This window comes from Nanorana parkeri, unplaced genomic scaffold (assembly GCF_000935625.1).
Source record: "Nanorana parkeri isolate BGI_ZX_2015 unplaced genomic scaffold, ASM93562v1 scaffold6, whole genome shotgun sequence".
Lineage (NCBI taxonomy): Eukaryota > Metazoa > Chordata > Amphibia > Anura > Dicroglossidae > Nanorana > Nanorana parkeri.
In genome coordinates, this window is record NW_017306274.1 from 4,249,870 (window position 1) to 4,259,513 (window position 9,644).

Below are 9,644 nucleotides of genomic sequence, written 5' to 3' on the forward strand. Positions count from 1 at the left end.
GGGGGGGGGGGAGAGTGGTCACCCTACAACAGGAAATACCTGAACAAGGACTTTCAAGGCAAAATCACCAGGTATAATTTTAATCTAATTTTAATCTATTTTAATGAAATCTGCAAATGTAAAATATCTAGAAAATTACTTACACACTTGAAGCTTTGCTATTTCTATTCTCGTGTCCTTCCAGAGCACATTAGAAGGGCAGGCAAGGTTTGTTTTCATTAAACACCAATTGGCAATATTTAAAACCCAATTAAACCTTATGGTTTTATTACTGTGATGCATTTAGGCTGCATACACAGTAATAAATATGGGCGTCTTTTGCATTTTTCACTTTCTGTTAGCTGCAGCAAGGGGTGAAGACGCACTCTGCTTGTAGCACGCTGGATAGCCAGACCTCTGCTCAACAAAGAGCTCAGCCGTCCGGGTCTCCTGCTGTCCGACACCCCCTCCTTGCACACTGCTCCAATCAACATGTCTGATGCTCACTCTGCAATGCTCATGATTGGAGCAATGCGGAGGTGGGGGTGTGCTGGACTATTAAAGAACCAGACTGCTGGTTGGGCAGAGCCTTAGTGTATCATAGTAATGAAATCAGAAAGTTCACTTGGGCTTAAAAGAGAACATAGTCAAGCACAGTTAATATAAAAAAACAAATTATTTTACAGTTACACAGTAGCCATTGTGACTGCTTGAGAACCTTTTTCTATATATATGTGCAGTGTCTCTCGCGAAGAATCGCTCAACTTCTTAAGTATGACATTGACACTATACTTAAAGTCAGCTGCTAACAGTCTGTAATGTTGTATGAACATATTTCAGCAAGCTCACAAAATAATAATTTTCTCTTTTCCTAATAAAAGGCAAAAGCCACAAAATGTAGACTGTAGAGCAATGCTTTCCGAAGGAATAAAAAAAGATAAGTTATGATCCAGCCTGATTAATAAATTATAAAAAAAAACTCTTCTGATGAAATGCATGTAACCCATATCAACCCTCTTCCTTTTTCATGTTAATGGCACTTAGCCAAGTGCTTTACACATTCTAATTTTCACAACTCACCCCCCCCCCCAAAAAAAACCCCCCCCCCCCCTCTTTCCTCAACCAAATGAATAACATCCCTTTCTTCATCTGGAAATATGCTGATATCTCCAAGTAGTGTTACTAGACATTAGAGAGTAATTACATACTGGCTGCGTAACCTCGTCAGAATCAAAGGTCTCTGAGGGGCGTGGCCTGGCTATGGCGGAGTGAAGAAGCACATTGCCTGAGCTCTGCTACCACTTGAGACTTTTCAGCTGATCACGGCATCCCGAACCCTCTTTTTCGATGTCGCAGAAGACCAAACTCCGTTCTAACGAAGACAAGTGCCCCCAGACATCCCTTCAGCGCTTCCTCTCCACGCCAGCCTCCTCCACCCGCAGTTCTTCTAAAGGCCCGATGGCCCCCGGGACACTCGACACGGCCCTGAGGCCTACTACACCACCCGACCCTCGGGAGGCCTCGGCCTCGCCGGCAGTCACGGAGCCCGGAGACCATATGCCTCTGCAGGGCTCTACTCAGCCTCGATGCCCCAGCCCCATAGCGGAACCTCGCCTACCACTGACGCTGACGCCGTTGCAGCCTTCCTACCTCTCCAACAACGAGATCTCTGCCATCTTGCTCTCCCTGCCCACGAGGCAAGACATGGCCGCCATGGTTTCTAAAATACACTTCATTACACTGAAGAAGGACATTGCGACCATCCACAGATCCGTCTCCCACCTAGAGGCTGCGGTCTCCACTCTGTCCAACGACCAGGCGAGCCTAACCCAGCGGGTCGAGCTCCTAGAGTCTGGCTCGGCTTCTTATGACCGTCGCCTAACGGACCTCGTACTTGCGCAGGACGACCTCGAAAATAGGTCCCGGCGCAACAACGTCAAGCTCCGGGGGCTCCCGGAGGCCACGGCTCCGAACGGCCTGCGCCCCACTGTGACGGCCATCCTCAACACGATCCTGGACAAGGCCCCGGACTCCCCGCTGGAGATAGATCGTGTACACCGCGTGGGGAACCCCAGGTCAGACGGAGATGAGAGGCCCAGAGACGTCCTATGCCGCGTCCACTTTTTCGCGGAAAAAGAAACCATCATGCGCCGGGCCTGGCAGAAAGGCCCGCTTACCTTCGATGGCGCGGAAATCTCCATCCTGCCGGATCTGTCCCGCCGTACCCTCCACATGCGCAAGATCCTCCAACCGCTACTCGCGGTGATCCGCAGAGCCGGAGCCCTATACACCTGGGGCTACCCGTTTTGCCTCAACGTCCGCAGGAACAACCGGACCTTCAACCTCCGCCACCCGCTCCAATTGGCGGACATGTTCTCCTTCCTGGACGCCACCCCTGTGGAAGTGCACAACTGGCTGTCCCCCAACCTGGACCCTGAACCTCGACCCATGCCTCAACGGAGACGACGCCGAAGTTCCTCCCGGAGCAGGCCCAGGCCGTCCCGCCCGGCGCCGACTGCCAACGAGCCTTGAAACGACGATGGCCGACAGGTATGAGAGCACTCCGCTTATCCCCCCTCCCTGGTAGACTCCACTGCCCATCACTCAAAGCTTTCTGGGACCAAGTATGTATCACTACCCAAAAGTTCACTGATCTCCCAGTGCCTCGAGACCCGGCCTTCTTCCTCCTGCACCATACTTTCTCCGACTGCGCCAGACTCGTCAGTGTTCCATTCTGTCCCAGAAACGTTTTATTCTCGGCCTCATTGGCGGAGCCAGTCACGTACGAAATGTTAAAAGACTGAGCAAATGCCATATTCCGGCAAATTGCTGGAGATTCTGTGTTCCCTGGGAGATTACTGAAAGCCGCGGCAACAGTTTTTATATTGTGTTTTATGGGCTATCAAAATCCGGGCCAACAGATTTATGTTCCCGGATATTCATTGTGCAGGATGGGATTTTTGTGTACAGCGGATAATCATCAGATCTTTTCTTGTGTTTAAAGTCTTTCTTTTGTTTTTTAAAACTAAACCATTTGTGGAAAACTCGGGCGTATGGTTTTGGTCTACTTTTCTTTTTTTTCCAATTTATTAGTGCAATCTGGCCAAACATGAATATCTTGATTTCAAAGCCTAAGTCCAGGTTCTTCCTTCCATTGGTGCACCCCCACTGCCCTTATCTTTTACAATGGGTGCATGAAAAGCATTTTTTTCTCTTCTTTGGCAGGGTGGGTTGATGTCACAGGACCCTCTTACTGCTCATCTTGCTTTGGCTGGTCAATGTATTTTGTATACTGTGGCATTGCTTTCAGCAGTCTCCTATAAGACCGGGGGATCTCCTATGAGACATGGGGGCTGGATGATGCACTCTCAAGGAGGTGGTTCATTGACATCCCGTGTCAGGGACACGTCCTGTGGGCTCACAGAAAGTGGGTTAATTGGTGGTGGGACTGCCTTAGGGATGCAAATTTACATCCTGGCATTTATATTGTCCACCTGGTTTCCCTACTACCTAAGTCGCATAGTCTCATCTTCTGAATGGCCATCAACCACAACTACAATTGTCTGGTCCCTCAACACCAGGAAATAATTCAAAATCTGAGTGTAAAATTTTTGTGGACGCATCAATTTCAATTGGACTTTTTAAAATTGAAAAATGAGAAAATGAGGAAAGAGAATTAATGGAGGGTGAGTAATAATCATCTACAAAGACATTTTTGTAGGAACAGCAGATCTCACCAGGTTAGAGGTCAAGAGTAGAGTGATAAGAAGAAGCCTCAGGGGTAGGGTCTGTAGGGACTGCCGGGTGTTTATTCCAGAAAGTTGATGAAGGAAGAAATGTGTACCAGTTATCCTTCCTCATTTAATGTTGTCCCAAGATATGGATTTTCATGGGATTGACTGTAAAAAAGGTGAGATGGTTGCAAACCGAGGGGCCCATCTGGTAGTATGGTACTTCCCTGTTGGTGTCAATGATTTTAACAGGGGCTTGGTCCCTTCAGAAGTCAGAATTCACCAATTCTGGGATTGTCCTCGAGTGTGGGAGGGTGTGACTGGGGGCAAGGGTGGATCTTAGTTAAGTCTTTTTTGTTAGAGGGCAACAAAGACCCCTATTGATAACCAACAGTAGTTATGTTATTTTTTGGTATGTGTTATTTGGGTATTGTTAATTCGATCTGTTAACTGTGTTGTAGTTCAATAAACTGTGGTCATTTAAATCCATGTCACGCAGTCCATGTGTTTTATTGAGAAGTTAAACAAGGGGATAAAAATCAACAAATCCATCAGCCAAGCATATAAAGTAGTCATGTACATGAACAGCATAGCACAACACTAGCTTGTTGAGTAGCGTAGGCTGAAGTCATAGGAGCTTGTGACAAGATGTGACCTGTTACTTTGGCAATTGGTTGAGGAGCTGATTCAGCTGTCATGATGGGAAATTACCAAAAGGAAGAGAATTGGTAGAGATGGTGAATCTAGTCAAAGTGGCCACTGTGGAGAGGGTTACCATACATAACATGGTGAAGGAGCCTTTCAAGTGGAACTACAACCTCATATGATTTAAAACCAAGCAAGGTGCCATCTTGGCCTCTATTTGGATTGCAGTTGCCGTAGTGTTGCAAATGTGATCAGCTTTGACACCAGCCATTTGATGGCTTAAAAGTTCAGGGGAAGGGCCAACATAAACACAAGGGTAACCTTGACAGTTGGCATGCCTTGAAAGTAACTGTTTTGGGAGAGTATTAAATCGGTGGAGATGGTGGATCTAGTCAATGTGGCTACTGTGGAGAGGGTTACAATATACAACTTGGTGAGAGAGCCTTTAAAGTGGAACTACAACCAGGGCCGGATTTACTCTCTCTGCTGCCCCAAGGCCAGGTTCCTGAATGCGCCCCCCTCCCCATGGAGAATGGCAGACCTTTTAAGATCACTTTTACAAAACAAGCGGCGGCTTCCCCCTGTACATTTAGCTCTGCTTGCCCAAAGCAGAGCTAAATGTAGAAACAACTACTCACCCAGCGCCCGGAACTGCATGTCCCAGGCATCGGGGATAGAAATCCACACCCCTGCTGCCCCTCTACTCCCTGCTTCCCCAAGGCCGGGCCTTGGTTGGCCTTGTGGGAAATCCGGCCCTGTCTACAACCTCTTATCATTTAAAGCCAAGCAAGGTGCCATCTTAGCCTCCATTTTGATTGCAGTTGCATGGTGTTGCACATGTGATCAGCTATGACACCAACCATTTGAGGGCTTGAAAGTTCAGGTGAGAGCCAACACTCAAGCCAACATTGACAGTTGGCATGCCTTGAAAGTAACTGTTTTGGGAGACTATTAAATTGGTGGGTCTAGTTCCACTTTAAGGGTCATCTTGTTTCCTTGGCAACTGCGGAGAGACCGGTGGAGCATGAACAGCCTGGAAATTTTATGTACAGATGATCATTTAAACTGTGTAAGAAACATACATATAAACTGGAGCAAAGTTTCCTTTGTTTGTGTCAAGTATTTTAACTTTGCAGTCTCGTGAAGATAATGCATGTCCTTCAGCATACCCTACAGTCCAACTGACTCAACCTATTAAATATAAAACTATAACCTCCAGCTGAAATCTACAAACTAATTGCCAAGCAGCAACGCAAGTCTCCCCCGAAGGAGTTAAAATAAGATCTAGAGGGAGCCCAGGCATGGTTTTAGGTGAATTCTCCACAAATCAGACCCAAATCCAACGTTGTGTTTAATCTGACATGCTGATTGCACGTTTGTGATTGCATGTCAGTTGTTTGGAATTAGACATGACACGGCTAGTGTTTAATGTGAGATACTCGAGAAGAAGTGATCCCGGAGGAGCTGGAATTGGCGCAGCCAGGAATAGTAATCAAGGAGGTTGTACGCCATGAAAGGCAAGCAGATCCTGTGGAAGGTTAGCTGTAGCCGACCAGATGGAAAGGCTACAAGTCGACTCCTGACAGGTGAGGTCCTCTAGGGCAGAGACCGGAACAGAGCTCTGTAGATATTAGCCATGAATCTTTTATCTACAAACGCAGCGTACAGATTGTCCTGTCCAGGGAGCCCGCTCCTGTACTCTTCAAGATAGCGCAGAATCTGTGCCTTGCCAACCTCAAGAGAATTTCCTCTTTCATTGTAAGAAATGAGTGATTTTGAAAGCACCTATTGAGTGCACTTAAAGTGTATTTCCACTTTTGCAGTCAAATCGGGATAACACCTGTTTTAGATTTGATACAGGTTCCCATTCACACAGCATAACTTTAAAAATATCGTTGCTTACCATTTTGCGTGCTCTTTTCTAAAAACTTCAAAAATGAATGTCTGTGATGGTTCTCATTCACCCAGGTCATGGTGCATCTGTAGAAAATAAATCAAGGCAGCTGGACTTGCTGTATTTTTCTTACATAGTTACATACGGTAGTATTTGAGGTTGAATAAAGCGACAGGTCCATCAAGTGCAATCATTGTGTATGTGTGTGTGTGTATGAGTGCCTGTGTGGTCTAGTTTTTAAGAGTACCTGTACCCCTGTGTGTTATGCTCTCTAAAGAAGGTATCTAAATGATTTTTGAATGATTCAATACTCTCAGCTGATACGACTTCTTGTGGAAGTAAGCATTTACATTTCTCATCTGTGCTGTGCTTTTACCTGCAATTAAGTGGAGGGTATCAAATCAAATCTGCTGAGCAAGGCACCCCAGTTTTCAGTAGATACTGTATGTGCGATTTGTTTCATTCCGAATCAAAATTCGGACAAATTTTCAGAAATTTGGACATTCGGGCACATCCGAATTTCCAAATCCCAAATGCATCCGAATGTGTCCGGATCTGAATTTCGGTTTCCGAATTTTGGATCCCGTCCGAATTTCGTTCAAAAAACTAAACTGAATCGGACATGTGACCTTTCTGGCCAATCAGATATGTTTTTCGGTTTAATGCATCCGGATGGGTCTGAACATGACGAATTTTCATCACGGCAACATTGGAGCCATATACAGTATGTACATATAATACCAAAGCTGAGGCTCCCAGACCCGAATGGCATTCGGGATCCGAATTTCTGAATTGCATTCGGGAGCTCCTGAATGCCATGCGGGTCTGGGAGCCATATACATATATTACTAAAGCTGAGGCTCCCACACCTGAATGGCATTTGGGAGCTCCCGAATGCAATTTGGAAATTCGGATCCTGAATGCCATTGGGGTCTAGGAGATTCAGATTTAGTATTAATATCTGTATATTGTTTTCTGTTTTACTCGCAATGAATATTCGTGGACTCATCCGAAACGAACGAAAAAAACGAAACCCGAACCGAATTGAATTTCGGATCCGAATCCCGAAATAACCGAATTGAACCGAATTTTCCCGCAGCTTACATGTCTAATTTTCGGTAACCCTTTCCAAAAAATTTAGAGAACTGTCATTGCTAACGTTTTTGGATAATGTTAGTTGCCTGGCTCTTATACCGATTCTCAGGCTTCAAAGCTTTCTGAGTCACTGGCTCCGAACAGGTATGGAGAACAGGACAATAAAAGTCACAAGCCCTTCTCTGCTTACGTGTTCTGGATAAGTGTCTCAAAGTATTGAAGAAACAGGGTCAGCATGACAGCCAGTCCCCTAGTATTTAGAAATTAGGATGTCAGCCATGGCCGCCTCCTTATTTCTCAGAGGAAAGGTTTTGCTTTAATGGTCCTTTAAGCCAAAACAGTACTTGTGGGAACTTTATTATGAAAGTAGAACAGAGGCCAGAGGACAGTTCATTTTTATATCTAGATTCCTGCTGCCAACCGTCATGCATTGTCCTTTGATTTTATCTCGAGCACCGAAAGCCTCGTCATTACCACTTTTCGTCTCTCTCTGGGTTCCTGGCGTGGGAGTTTATAGCGCAGGCAGGTCAGAGACAGGCCAGGAACAGAGAGCGCGGTGCACCAGAGAGCGCAGAACAGGAAATCGTTACTCAAGTAGAGGATATAAGCCCAGGCTGCCAGTGCAGGTGCAGCTTGTGTCAGGTGAAAAGTGAATTGCCTTTTATTCTTCAGAAAATGAACTTATCGGTGTTATCAAAGGTTACAAAGCTCATCTCCTGTCAGTTTTTTTTATTTCAGCCAGAATTCAGGATCTCCGGTACACAGAAAGCTGACAATCACTCAGCACTTAGGGTTTGGATGTCACAGTCTAAATAGCCCTTTTGGCACAACAATTCGAAGTGCATGCACACGCACAACAATGCACATGCTGTAGAACGTGCCAATAGACACATGCGCATCTGTGCAGAGGTGCTGGAATCAGGGTAACCAGGGTAACAGAAGAATGGTCCAGACGAGCTGGGTCATTGCTGAGCCTGATGAAGGCGACCCTGCGTGGCCCAGAAAGCACTAGTGTTGGTGACATGACGTTGCAATAAATTACCTTTTTGGACTACAATATCGTTGGTGTCCTGGTGACATCTATCCATTTTTGTACTGTGTGGCCATCCGCAGTCACTGCGAGCACCCCCTCATTCAATTTTGGTTTTTTTTCCGGTAAGGAGTGTGATAAGGTATCTTTTCGTTTGTATATAGCCCTTTTGGCACAACAATTGGAAGTGCACATGCCGTAGAACGTGCCAACAGATACATGCACATCTGCGCAAAGGTGCTCGGCCAGGCCTGATTCGATGCACCACACCAGGCGCATGCACATGCCCAGACAGTCATGCAGCACCTCTGGTACAGACTTCTTGACACTGAGAGGGTGTCCACATTTTCTTTTCTGTCTGTTATATTTTAGGTTGCATGGAGAGGTTACTCTGCTAACTTTTTCCACAACAAAAGAACCAGTAACTTGACCAGGGGTGTCTGAATTTTGGACTAAGACTGCTGGTGACTAACTACAAGACCAATAGCTCCCAATTCGACATAATATTTTTTTGAGAATAATTTCTCCAGCATTGGCAATCTTCAATGGAGCCTCCACATACATGATTATCAATCCAAAACTAGACTGCGGTTAGGCAAATCACACCAAATTCAAGGAGGTCTATAGCACATATAAATTAAAGAAGGAGCAGAGTGCCTTGTCCTTGAAAAATATTTCTTTATTAACTGGAATAGTAATGAAAAAGTCCTCACAAAATCAGATGAATATCATTCTCATAAAATACATGGCGGAACCACTTCAGACATAATTCATCCAAATGCTAAAAACACCTTACCTCTATTATCACTGCACGCTGGTAACAGCCGGCGATATGTGTTAAGAGGCTCTGATGAAATGACGAGGCCCCCGAGCGGCACTAAAGCCTTAGCACATATCGCCGGCTGTTGCCAACAATCAGTGATGTTAGTGGTCTGCGGTGCGGTTGTGATTATGAAATATTTTTGTGCCTTTTATTAAACTTTTTACTTTTATTAAACTTTTAATTTTACTATTAAACATCGTAAAGGGATCTCACAGATATGTAATGGAAAGGGTTGGCGTTTTTCACATGTTGCCCTCAAAGTCACATTAAAAGCAAGACCTTTTCTACCCAATGATATTTTTAAAAAACATTATTTTGCATTGGCTCATGTCCACTATGGCGGGACCCAGTTCCCCATGCCCTTTCCTTTTTTGACCTTTCCTTGCCTATTAGCTTTGAAAATGGCCAGAATGTATTTTCAAGATGTGTCCCCCCCCCCCCCCCACG